We start from the raw sequence: 12813 nt of genomic DNA, 5'->3' as shown, positions 1-12813 counted from the left end.
TTTTTTGCTTTGCCATCTGATCGTGTACATTTTTTCGACGTCATTTCCGTGACGGAAATACGTCACTGAAGTCTTGATGGACCCCGGCATAAAACACTTTCGTGTTAAAACCTGAGAGACTTGCTGGTCAGGGCGAAAACACACAAATCCGACCATCATCAGGGCTGTAGACCATGCGGGAAACCTCGCTGCAGGGTGTGCAAACACATGGTGACCACAAATACGGCCGAAGCCTCCTATTCGGACTTTGAGTATAAAATTAAAGACGACCTTAATTGCGACTCGTGCAATGTGGTATACAAAATTCGCTGTGAAGTGTGCAAGCAGGAATATGTTGGACAGACAGAAACCGCGTTCCGTTTACGTTTTAACAACCACAGGGCACACGCGAAAGGCCTCCCGAATTTGCCGTTCTCCAAACACATTAATCTGCCTGGTCACTCTTTTGAGCACATAAGTGTTACACTTTTACAATCCGGCTTCCAGAACACACGGGAGCGCGAACAGCGGGAGTCATATTTCATAAACAAATTCAAATCACTCTCCCACGGAATCAACGAGAGCCCTGGGCGACTGACGTGCCTCCGTGACCAATCGTAGCGCCCAGAAAGGGAATGAATTAATTAATGTATTTATTTATACACACGTTAGTCCAGACTCACGGGACGCTAAGGAAACGATCGAGCGCGTGAAAACAGACCCAATCATTACCACATGTATCAGCCGGCTCCACTCTATTTTTTTTTTTCGGAAAGGAAAAGGGAGGGGGGCGCACTTTTAGCCTTGTATCGTGGCCAGAGTCTTCCCACAGCTGGAGCGGGCCGTATGTGAGCACGCGGCCTGGCGCCGCGAGCTAACCGCAGAGCCATCTGAACTTGTACGCTGTGCTTGTGATGTGTAGAAGCGACATTTGTCTTTTACCCTTGCTCACGCCGCTTTTTATCTACCGTACGAAGATAAGACGGGCATAGCCCGCCGCCTCGCCCGCCTCCGGCGGCGCTCCTCCCGCTTCTCCTCCCGCTGTTCTTTCCCTCCCTCGTTTTGTCACTGTTGCTTCCTTCGGTCGTTCTCTCTTCCTTTTTCTATTTTTTTCTCTCTTTTTTTCTTTTTTTTTTTGAAAGTATCGTCTGGCCCCCATACTCGGTGGGCGGCCCTTGTGCAGCGGTTTCGGCAATGGCCGTTTCATTTCACTTACATCCTTTGAAGAAGGCTGGTCCTCCAGCCGAAACTGTGAGGGTAAAATAAATATTTGTTTTGTTTCTCATATTGCAGTACGAAGTTTTTCACTATATATATATATATATATATATATATATATATATATATATATATATATATATAAAAGCCACAAAGAAAAATTATTCACAAATACTTTCCGACGCGCGGAATCGAACGGCCGACCTCACGCTAAGAAACGCGCGGCATCAGACAGCTAAGCCACGGAGAGTAGCGTCTTTCAGCATGCTAACGGAGAGCTATTTATATATACCATTTACTTCAGCGTGCTTTCTTGCTCACCAGCGAGATGGCGGGATGTGCGCGCTGGGCGCTGTGCGCGCTGTGCGCGCTTTAAAGGTCGCCGCCCCGCTCCTGCGAACGTCGAGGCTCTTCGCCCTACATTGCGTGGTCGCCTTCGTGCGCTTACCTCAAGAAAAGAAGGGGGCGGGCGGGGGGGGGGTGGAGTGGGGGGTTGTATGTCTCTGTAGTCACAGAGAGTACGAAAGTCACTTCGCTCGCTACAGCGGCCGCGTTTGCGAAAGGAGCGCGCTGTTCAAACAGAAATAAGTAACAACTGCGACATTTAGTTCGCGCTCGTCCTGTGTGTACCTGTTCGTTCGTTTCGTGCGTCCTGCTTTATGTTTGAGCAGTGCGCTTCAAGTATCGATGAGGGTTGCAACGTGGGCTTGTTGGTTACTCATTTGAACAGCTTTTGGTGTAGCGCGAAAGGAAACACGGACAGGAGAAGGCACAAAGGAACGCCACACAGCGCTGTGTGGCAGGCACGTAGCCAGGATTTTTTTTCGGGGGGGGGGGGGGGGGCAAGGCCTAATTGTTCGAAAGAAAGTATTTCCATGGCAAAAATAAAACAAAAGTTGCCCGGGAATATAGAAGGCCGGACGAATCTCGGGGGGGGGGGGGCCCCCCCCTTGCCTACGTGCCTGCTGTGTGGTGTTCCTTTGTGCCTTCTCGTGTCCGTGTTTCCTTTCGCACTACACCAAAAGCTGTTCAAATCAAGTATCGAGCTGTGACGCATGAAAGTTCGCGCTTGTCCTGTGTGCGTTCCTTTCCTGTGTCCTTTGGGCTCGAGCGAAGCGCAGGCAATTTCGAGCTGTTTCTGTTCTTCGCGTTACATTCCAATTTATTTTTCTTTGCCATCTGTTAGTCTTTATATTTTACAACGTCATATCCGTGACAGAAATACGTCAGTGGGCCGTGGTGGACCCCGGAATAAAACACTTTCGTGTTAAAACAACGCATACAAACCCCTATGCGGCGTCGCCAACATTCGACAAACCACGGGAAGGAGTCCGCAAGGACAATCCGTGGAACCACCCCACGGACCCTTCACCATAGTCTACCGTCCACGAGCAGCACTAAGGACCAAAGAGAGTGAGCGCCGTTCCTCTTGAGGCAGCGAAACATCTCCGCCAGGCGGCGTCACTGCCGGAGCACAGCGTCGTCCCTATGGTCATCCCTACCTAGCACGTCGGCTACTGCGTCTACATCGGCCTGTACCATGGTGAAGCCGGCCCACAGGCCACGTGGGCGCCATGAGGCGAAAGCAAGTAACCCAAGATTTGTCTTTTAGGGGCGAAGCTCCTTAAGGCGGCACCCGTTCGTCCCTCGTAGTCGTAGTCGTAGTCCGCAACCAGTCTTACGCTTTGACCTCCAAGGTGGTGCCGGTGGGAGATTTTTCCTGTGCGTTGTTGAACAATAAAAAATTCGCAGCGGTAGCTAAAAGCCGACTTCTTCGGTCTCTCATTCCCATTAGCAGCCATTCTTTACCTCCAAGGTAGTGCCTGGTGAGATTTCTCCTGTGCGTGATTAAACAATAAAAATTTTGTTCAAAACGCCGTTGATTGATGAAATAAACCAACGAAAGACGCCAGATGTTTTGTAAAAGCAAAACGGAAGAACGCCAGATGTTTCTAAAGCAAAAGGAAAAGACGCCAGCTGCTTAACGAAAGACGTCAGATGTTTTCTAAAGCAATGGTTTTCTAAACAATGAAAATTCACAGCGTACATGTAAAATTAAAGTGAGCTGCAAGTCGTCATAACTCATCGAACCTTTAGTATAAACGCGCCCTATCTCACGTCGGTGATGATGTACTGGGCATAATTCACGGAAGGTTCACGGTTTACCGATGAACCTCCGCAGCTTCGCCCACTCATCATCATTCACTCCGTGGATATGCTGTGATTTTTTTTTCTTATACTAGCCATATTGGTTGAATAAAATTTGCTTGAACTTGCTCAAAATAAAGATGTTTATTGTTGCTATGTGACACATCTCGCTGCCGTAGAATACAATGCAATTCAATTTTACCGGCAAAAGTTACGTGTGCCCTAGCCACGGTGTAAGAATAAGTTAGGTGACTGTGCCGCCGGCGCCGCGTCCAGATTGTGCTCGCCGCCTTGGCTGTTTCCCTTGGCTGCGGCAGGTGGCGCTAACACACGGGGGCTCATTGGGGAAAGGCTCCGATCCGCGCGTAGTAGGTTATTGCTGCGGAGCCTCGCTTGTTTATTACGTTCGATACACTTATGCACATAGATGTGAATAAATTAGTACAGTGAGATTCTGCAGTAACGAAATTGATTTTTAATTGTATCGGAAGATTATTTCCCAACAGCGCTCTTGTCATATAAATGTTCCGGCAGCAGCAAACGTTGGTCTGGAGAGCGGTCGCATTTTGACGTGACCGCGTTACAGAGCTCGTTTCGCTGAAATGCCGGTGTCGGCGGCGTCGGCGTCTTTGGTTCTGAGCAAAAAAGCAGCGTTAGCCGTGAGTGAAAATTCGAGGTAGCTGCTATAAGGATAGCAACTCGAAGGATAGCAGATCGAGGGCGTTTGCGGTTTGGCTTACCTTGAGGCAGTCTCCGCCAAAGAGCGAAGGCACGCTAGCGATAAGGAAGGCGATAGTGTGCGTGCGTGCTCGTGTGTGCTTGCGCGCGTGTGTGTGAGCCTGTGTGTGTGTGTGTGTGTGTGTGTGTGTGTGTGTGTGTGTGTGTGTGTGTGTGTGTGTGTGTGTGTGTGTGTGTGTGTGTGTGTGTGTGTGTGTGTGTGTGTGTGTGTGTGTGTGTGTGTGTGTGTGTGTGTCTGAGTACATGTGTGCGTGCGCGTGTGTAAGGGCATGTGCGTGCGCGCGTGTGTGTGCATTTGAGTGGGTGCGTATGTGTGCGCGTCTGTGTGCATGTGCGTGTGTGCATTTGTGTGCGTGCATGTGTGTGTGTGTATTGTGTGTGTGCATGCGCGTGCGTGTGTCTGCGTGTGTGTAAGGGCATGGCCTGCGTGTGCGCATTTGTGCGCGCGTGTGTGCATTTGCGTGCGTGCGCATGTGTGTGCGTCTGTGTGCATGTGCGTGTGTGCATTTGTGTGCGTGCATGTGTGTGTATTGCGTGCCCACGCGCGCGTCTGCGTGTGTGTGAGTGCGTGCGCGTGTGCGCGCAGGGCATGTGCCTGCGTGTGTGCGTTTGTGCATTTACGTGCGTGCGTGCGTATGTGTGCGCGCCTGTGTGCATGTGCGTGTGTGCATTTGTGTGCGTGCGCGTGCATGTCTGTGCGTGTTTGTGTGTATCGCGTGTCTGCGTGTGTGTGAGTGCATGTGTGCGTGCGCGTGTGTAAGGACATGTGCATGCGCGTGTGTGCATTAGTGCGCGTGCGTACGTGTGTGTGCATTTGCGTGCGTGCGTATGTGTGCCTGCCTGTATGCATGTGCGTGTGTGCGTTTGTGTGCGTGCGTGTGCATGTGTGTGCGTATTGCGTGTGTGCGTGCGTGCGCGTGTGTGTGTGTGAGTGCATGCGTGCGTGTGTGTGTGTGTGTGTGAGGGCATGTGTGCGTGCCTATGTGTGTGCATTTACCTATGTGTGTGCAATTACCTATGTGTGTGCATTTGTGTGTGTGCGTGTTTGTGTGTGTGTGTATGTGTGAGTGTCTGCGTGTGGATATGTTGCGCTCTAGTTGCTTAGCAAACTGAACGAAAAAATAAACTTCGTCAGGCAAGTTTCAACCAATGTATCACGAAACTTACACGCGTTCTATCAATACCTTCAATCGACACGCGACCCCTGCCAGTTTTGCGGTTAGCGTCTCGCATTTGCTGCACTTTGGCCTCTGGCAATGTCGGCTGCATGATATGGTGTGAAGAACTTCATTGGGTCCCGAAGGTCGACCCCTGGCAAACTGATTATAATCACGTGAATACCGTGAACGTAAAAAAACGCGACTGCATCGGAGAAGTAGTATGTACAATGATTTCTGTTCACTGATAGTTCTGCAACATTTAATATTTCTTGGTCCTAATAGGCATAGATGAGGCAGCTCAAAAAGTGGCGTCTGAATTTAAAACAAAAAATTACCTTTCCGGCTTGATGACGACGTGAGTTGGTAGCGCATAGGCCACTCACACTGTCAGTGTTGTGTTCAGAAGCCTCCTGTTCTTCACGTGGAGGAGGCTCGTCGCTGCAGAAGTCAAAGCGCGGCCTCTTGAGTTGCGTGCCCGTTGATTCAGCATCGCCATGCCGTGGAGTCGCTGTCTCTGCGTGCAATACATTTGGCGTACATTCAGCGGTCGGGTAAGGCACTTCCGAAGCAGTTCAAACCTTTTCGCCCCCGTTGCTTCTGAGAAGGCGGCACCAGATCCTGCCGTTTCGCGGAGGTTTCCCAGTTCTTTGCTGCACGGTCAAGTATTTTGGGCAGCCGTCCAAAATGCTAGGCACAGCATCCGAAGAGAGCGTAGGTCTCTTTCGGGCGTGCAACAGGACGTTTCCCTTGTACTCTGCATGATATGTTGCAGAGATCGCTTCTTCCGGGAAATGCTTCGTGCACACATGGTCAGTCGTCTCCAATACTCTGTCTGCTCTCGGAATTGCCCGTCGCCACTTATCTAAGCGCTGTGGTTCACGTGGAGCCTTGAAAAGCGACACACTCTCCGCACAAGTCCTATACCTCGACTTGCAATTCGGGACAAAACATGTCTTGCCCATTTCGAGGCGCAGCCAGCGACAAGGCCGCTATAAGGGTACTCGGCATCATACACAGCGTCGAGGTATACGTGCACTCAATCACAATACACGAATTAGCAAAACAAATGCACTGACAGGGCTCACAGGCACAGGGCAACGCGTTTATAAATCACAGAATGTCATGCACACAAAGCTTTCAGGAAGATCTTTCTTTGCGCGCGAATTTCAGAATGAGCGCCGCGCGAGCCCCTGAGACCCCTTACCGTAGCGCCATCTCAGCGCGCGCCGCGAGAAACCAGCGCGTGAAACTTGAGGGGGCGATGCCACCTGCACTTGCTTTTTACGCGTTTTCGGGCTTAACAAGCGCCTTCTCGTGGCAAGAGTGATGCTTTTGGCATTGCTGAAGGGTATTTTCCTGATATGATAAACAAAAACTTTCTTTTCATTGCGCTTTAAGGACTTATGCTGTTGAAAATAAAAAAGTGGGGCATGGGCTCGGGGAGAGGCGCGAGAGACAGTAAGGAAAGAGAAGAACGAAGTGGGATTCGGAGCTAGCCCTTGCGCAGTAAAGACGTCTATGACCACGGGTCCTCGTTATTAAAGACGATAGTCTTTCTTGGGGAACTTAAACGCAGAAATTTTGGTCTGTCTTTCTGTCTTTCTGTTTGTCGGCACGTCCCTCAATTCAGCCACTCGGCCAAAGTTGAACCACTTGCCCAAGGGCCAGCCGTCTTGAACTGGTATGGATGTTCATACTTGTGAACGTTGTCGATCAAAAAGTAAATATCATGCATATCTGAGGTGCAACATCACTAGGTAAGTATTAGGTGGCGTGTTCCTTTAATAGAAAATGCATACATACGTAATTTTAAGGACCCTAGTTTCTTAAGCTGCGCTGAAAATGCATAAGAATGGAAGCTTGAGTGAGTTGGTATGCGTTCATCTTTGTTGAAACAGCGCTCACTAGACGACGACGAAGTAAAAGAAGGCACGACAGGCGCTGCCTGTCGTGTGCCTTCTTTTACTTCGTCGTCGTCTAGCGAGCGCTGTTTCAACAAAGCTGAAAATGCGACTGCGCTGAAATTTGCCTTCCTCCGTGCCCTTCGCACGAGCTCATTGTTGTGTTTCGGTTTCGGTTCTGTATTGCACTGTACGAATGCCATGGGTTGGTGTTGAAAAACTTTAGTTTTGAGAAGGCCAAGAAGGTGAAAAAAAAATATTTAAAAAAATGAAAAAGCAGCGTTGTGGGCGGCCTTCAGGCTGCAGGTTGTGGGCGCCGCTCTGGCGTTCCTGTTTTACCCAGGCGACGTGTAAATAAAAGAGTGTGTGGAGAGTACTCGTTGAGTGCGGACGTTTCTCTGCTTCAGCGCTTCGCGACAAACCGCGTTTTCGGGCTGGCTGGCGTCCCCGCCGGTCGCGTTGGTCACCGCCGGTCTTCGCCTGCTGCTGCGCCGGGACTACCAGCACGCAACACAGCACTCATGTTTCCCGACGTATTGCCGGATGGCGTCCATATCTCACACAGCGCCTCTTCTATCGTCTTTACACGACATTTGCAGCGAAGCACGCAGATACGCGGCCAATTTTTACATTTTGGTGTCGTGAAACCCGGGAGTGGTCAGTCCGGGACTACCATGACTTCAGCCGAGCGTCTTCAGAAGGTGCGTGGAACTGTCAGGGCCAGCGTCTCACGAAATATTACGCTCCTGACGGGACTACTGCAGAACCCCGACACCGAGGCGCGCGAGGTCAACAGGCAAGTCGCCGTTTTGAAGAGCAAGGAAGCTGAACTCCGCCAGTTGGATAAGAAGATCATCGACGTTATTTTTGACGAGGCAGTTGAAAAGGAACTCGAAGATGCTGCAGACTACCATGAGAAGGTATTGCAAGATATCGCTGATGGGCAGTATTTCCTGTCTGACCGCGAACAGTCTGTTCATCTACGTGACACGTGCTACCCGCCTTTTGCTTATGCCAGACGTGACAGCGGAAACTACAACCGAGCTGGTTTGTGTAAAATCGCCGACGACTGTGACAGCATTTCCGAAGGCATGCAAAGAGACATGCCAAGTTTCGAAGGCACCGATTCCAACCACGAAAGCGGATTGTCTGCGAGTCCGGAAAATGATGAGAGCGTTTCGATCTAAGTGGAAGGGAATAACACCGAATCGGCCGTGATGACCTGCAGAAACATGGAGCCGCCGAGAGAGGATCCAACGATCGAGGTCTCATTTGGCGGTGGTGAAGCGGCAACGACGTGCGTGATAGATGAACTTCCTGAACAATCTCTTGACTCTGTTGATCCAGCACAGCTGTTAGACTACTGGACAGACATGTCCGAAGAAGTTGAACATTTTGGCAGCATTTTGAAGTACATTGTAGAACCACGAGAAGAAGATCAACCGATGACTAATGTCGAAGGCAGCCCAGCGGTAGATCAAACAAATGGTGGAAGCAGTGCTGTGAAGGTCAAGGACGAAGATGAACAGTCGGCTGTCAGCGACCAACTGAGGAAGCGGGCAAGTGAGGAACCTGCCGACCGCCTTCCCACCAGCAACGATGGCTCCTTCGATCTCTTTGGCGGGGAAGCTAGCAGTCCTACTGCGTTCCCTGTGGTGTCTTCGTCGTTGGATGCACAGCCTGGACGTCAGGAATTTGTTCCGCTCAACTTCGAGGAACTGGACGATGTTCTGACCAAACAAGGGGATGTTCGTCTAGAAAAGGAAGTGAAAGCGCTGCTTCTGCCTCCGGAAGTGAAGTACAGTGCCCTGCAGACGTCGCCGAAGCGAACCCGTCATCACGAGAGCCGAGTGCGCAAGCGCATCAACCGGTTTGTTCCCAGGCAGCAGAAGGAGAGCCAGGCACAGAAACTCGCCACTGATGTGATGAGCCTATCGGAAGAAAATGCGTCCATGCCGGCATCCGTCTCCGAATTCGGGATGTCGCACAGTTCGTGCCGCAGAAACAAAGATCGCCGCAGATGTCCAGGCACTTCGTGGAGGACACAACGCCATTACGCTGCGGTAAAGCGTGGGGTGAACCTGAATGTGGAGCACACCACCAGTGCCGTGCCAGGATGGAAACGGCGGAGATTGAAGCGCGCACATCGTTTTCATGCCGCATCGGCGCGCTACCGCCCAGACCAAGCTTCAACGCATATTTATGTTGGAGACGCGGGAATGGGGCAAGAAGAAGACATATCTACGAGTGACATCGCTACATTCCGGGCGAGATGCAATGGACAGAGCTCGTTTCGTTCGTCTTGAACCGGACCACGTTCTGAAGCCCTGTACTTAGGTTGTGCATGTTGTCAGAAACGAAACGACCTATGTCACGTTGGTCCCGTCCCCTCGGAGGATGTTGAAAATAAAAAAGTGGGGCATGGGCTCGGGGAGAGGCGCGAGAGACAGTAAGGAAAGAGAAGAACGAAGTGGGATACGGAGCTAGCCCTTGCGCAGTAAAGACGTCTATGACCACGGGTCCTCGTTATTTACATATGCTATCTGCCAATAACAAGCCGACGATGGCTATTTGGTCAGCTCGGTCGGCTGGTATAGTATATTCCAAACTCCCAATCGTGATCACATTCAAACAACGGCTCGGACAAATCTGCCGTAATTCACGATGCTAGGCTCCTCAAAGATGTCGATGTATAATGAAGACATATATGTATCCGCATAGAGCTACATGTTCTGGGCTTTCCCCAAGGACCGTAGAATAAGTACACCAATATGCATAGTACCTTCAATTTTTTACTCTTACATGTGCCGCTGCAACTGTACCAGTTTTGTGAGAAGTCGCGATTAATATCGACTGTCTAAAAAAAAATTATTGTTACGAGTCGCGCTAATTGAGCAAAAAAGCTCTACGCGCTTATCGCTTTGATCTTCAGAACTTCTAGGGTATTGTACACCAAGCGAAGAACGTCCCTGCACAGTGCACTCACTGCAATTGACATTTTCGATGCATCATGTGGAGCATGTTACCATAGATTCTACGCTACCAAAAGAGCAGTGTACTTTACTGCGCGATTGCTTGAACATCCTGGTCACACTACCCGTCGCATTTATCAAAGTGCTTGGACTGCGGTGCTGCCCTCAATAGCACAGACGTGCCGTGAGTGCTCTTCAAAAATCTTAAGGAAACTTCTCGTGGGGCTCTTTGGTGAGACATAGCTGTAAAATGAGACAAACACGAACCGAAGAAGACTCACGAACCTGCTCAATATGTCTCGTTTGTAATGTGTTCGTTTCATTCGCATCCCTCATTTCACAGCTCTTCGCGAATCTTTCGCAGACACAAGCCTAATGAACTGTTTGTAACTGACACAGCTGTTTATCTTCATTGTATCAAGTTTCTAATGAATAGATCCCAGGGTCATCTTGTATGGACTCCATTTGAGGTATTATGTGGGGCTGCTTTGTATGTTTCGGACTCTGCCCAGAGAAATGTTCTTTGTACGCTAGCGATCGTATGTGTGCATAGTGCTTTTGGTTGCATAATTTTGGGATAATTATGCACCATGGCTCTCTCTCTCGTTACGTAGCAACAAGCTCAAATTACTGCTACCCTCAGAGTGTCTTCTCTATGTCATCTCTATGTCTCATAACGTCCGATTGCCTTCCTTCCGCTACAACTCGCTCACGCATGCAGAAGAACAACCACAAGCACACATGGCAGCTCTCTGGGATTTTTACCGCGCGACTTGTTCAATATATTCCACAGATAATTCTTTCCTCTTCTTAAATCTATTTGGGACATATACATCCTTCTGTATTATTGAATCAGTGTCCAGTAGATAAAAGCAGTATCAGCATACATGAAACAGTTAAAAAAAACACCTCTCTAATCTACCTCTTTTCACCCCTGTTTAGAAAAGTCCTGCTACTTTCGCTTGGCTAAAAGGCTATTTTGAGTTATTCTCTGTTTTCAATTTCCCATCACAGCGCCGTAGTGATCACCCAGCGCCGCAGTGAACACCCTAAGGGCACACTGCGCTTCTAACTCTGCGCTGACGGGAACGCCTCTAGCGGCGGAGCGCGCGTCCCTGGGGGTGATAGCAGCTTTCGCACGCCGCGGCCGTTGACAGCGTTTGTACCAGCTCCTTCGTGGTTTTCCGCAGTTTTCCGAAGCGTTTCTTCTTTGGCGGTCGTTCCACGGCTCAGCGTCGCAGCAACAAGGTTTGTTGTGTTGTGGGCTGTCACAATACCTGCAGCAATTCACCTGGAACAAAGTTTTACCGCTTCCCGAAGGCTCAGTGGGAGGAGAGACGCCAGCGTTAGATACAACTTGTTCATCGTGACAAGACTTTTGTCATTTCATTCGGTGCAGGGTGTTACGTTTTTTCAATGGGAGAGGCGCCCATGGAATGAAACATTGTTTCAGACCTGCATTAATTGTCATACACCCATTGATAATCGTCTCCGAATGGCGATATGTGTTTTTTGACGCCGAATCGATATCGCGAAGACGTTGTTTAATTCTAGTTCTTATTTTTGTTAGCTTTACATAACATCTTCGTGCTAGGTACACGCGTCCACTGCCGCAGCGTGCTTGCACTAGCATGCCCGCTCTGCAGTCGCAGGTCGCGTCAATGACGCATCTGTTTCGAGAAAGCTTGAAAACAACAAAACAGAATGAAATAAAACGAGACCATTGGATAAAAACGCTTAATTACTCTTAACTTCATAGTAATCGACGGAGCGTTGATGCGCGTTTGGGGCACACACCGACTTGTCGCCGCGCTTCCGTCCTCAGAGATAAGTACGTTACCATTATGTACAGTCGCGCTCAATATGACTTGCAACACGGGTGCGTGTGGCCTCACCAGTTTAAAGATTTCTCATTCGTTCCACTAGCCCTTATTTCTACGACTAAACGCTGTTCTCTCACTGGGGATGTTCCCAGTGTGCCCATACAGGCGTCATGTCGGGCAAGCTATCGCGTTAACCTGTGCAATAGATCGTGGCAGAAGAGTAAAATAACAACCAGTCATGACACAATGCTAATTGCGCAACGAGTGTGTGGTGTAATGCTTCCCACTCACTGGACAGTGCTCAGCCATAATTCTTCCTCGTCATTAGCCACATGCAGCATCGCCCCGCCACGGTGGTCTAGTGGTTATGGCGCTCGACTGCTGACCCGAAGGTCGCGGGATCGAATCCCGGCCGCGGCGGCTGCATTTTCGATGGAGGCGAAAATGTTTGAAGCCCGTGTACTTAGATTTAGGTGCACGTTAAAGAACCCCAGGTGGTCGAAATTTCCGGAGCCGTCCACTACGGCGTCTCTCATAATCATATCGTGGTTTTGGGACGTTAAACCCCAGATATTATTATTATTACATGCAGCATCAGCAAAGTGCACATAACACCTTGCAGGTGTGTAGCGGGCACCTCGCTACACATCTGCAAGGTGTTCGATCTTATCTTGTTAACAGTATGCATTTGTACAGTTAGCGCCACTTGGGATGTACTGTTTAATCAAGTGATTTTTCTGGATCTCTGTAGGAGAACTCGGACACCGCTATAAATGCTTCGTGAATATCTTAAGTTTGCATGCACCAAAAGCAAGCGTTCCAATTTCTACATTTGAGTATCTCACAATTCAATTTAACTTAAACAGCCAGCTTC

At 49.6% G+C, this 12813-nt stretch overlaps 1 protein-coding gene across 2 annotated transcripts in view; it reads left to right on the top strand.

Annotated features, from left to right (window-relative positions):
• LOC119390822 (nascent polypeptide-associated complex subunit alpha, muscle-specific form) overlaps positions 1-12813 on the top strand; it is a 43188-nt gene that overhangs the window by 27595 nt on the left and 2780 nt on the right. The gene's annotated exons all lie outside the window — the stretch shown is intronic.

This window comes from Rhipicephalus sanguineus, chromosome 4 (genome assembly GCF_013339695.2).
Source record: "Rhipicephalus sanguineus isolate Rsan-2018 chromosome 4, BIME_Rsan_1.4, whole genome shotgun sequence".
NCBI lineage: Eukaryota > Metazoa > Arthropoda > Arachnida > Ixodida > Ixodidae > Rhipicephalus > Rhipicephalus sanguineus.
This window is presented reverse-complemented; position numbering and strand designations above follow the sequence as displayed.